We start from the raw sequence: 500 nt of genomic DNA on the forward strand, positions 1-500 counted from the left end.
AAGAGGACATCAGTCCTGCCCCTAAGTCTTTTCCTCAGCTGGATGAGAGGCTTCAAGTTGCACTGCTCCTTAAACAAGAATTGGGCAGGAAGAGATGCAGGCAGTAACTTCGCAGGGAAACTGGCCTCTAGGAACCTGAGTACTACTTGGCATCCTCTCCATGGTAACACCTGGGCACCCATACCCCATTTGGATGCTCCCATCATCAGCTCCAAGGACCACACTGGATGCCACAAGCACTCCTTCATTCAGCTTCACCAGGCAAAGGAAAAAGCCCTCTCTTGCCTAACCTGATCTGCACCAGCTTGCTCAACACTTGCAGTTTCCAGCATCACTTGGCAGCTCTGCTTGCGGTAGAACTTGTCCTGAGTCCATGGAAAAGGTCCTTGGCTCTGCAGCAAGTCTGTCATCTCTCACTACCAGGACTAGTAGCTCTCACTCCTGCAGAGGATTTTCAAACACCAACATCTGGTTCTGTGATTTGAAGCAAGGGAAAAAAA

This window comes from Meleagris gallopavo, chromosome 13, assembly GCF_000146605.3.
Source record: "Meleagris gallopavo isolate NT-WF06-2002-E0010 breed Aviagen turkey brand Nicholas breeding stock chromosome 13, Turkey_5.1, whole genome shotgun sequence".
Taxonomy (NCBI): Eukaryota; Metazoa; Chordata; class Aves; order Galliformes; family Phasianidae; genus Meleagris; species Meleagris gallopavo.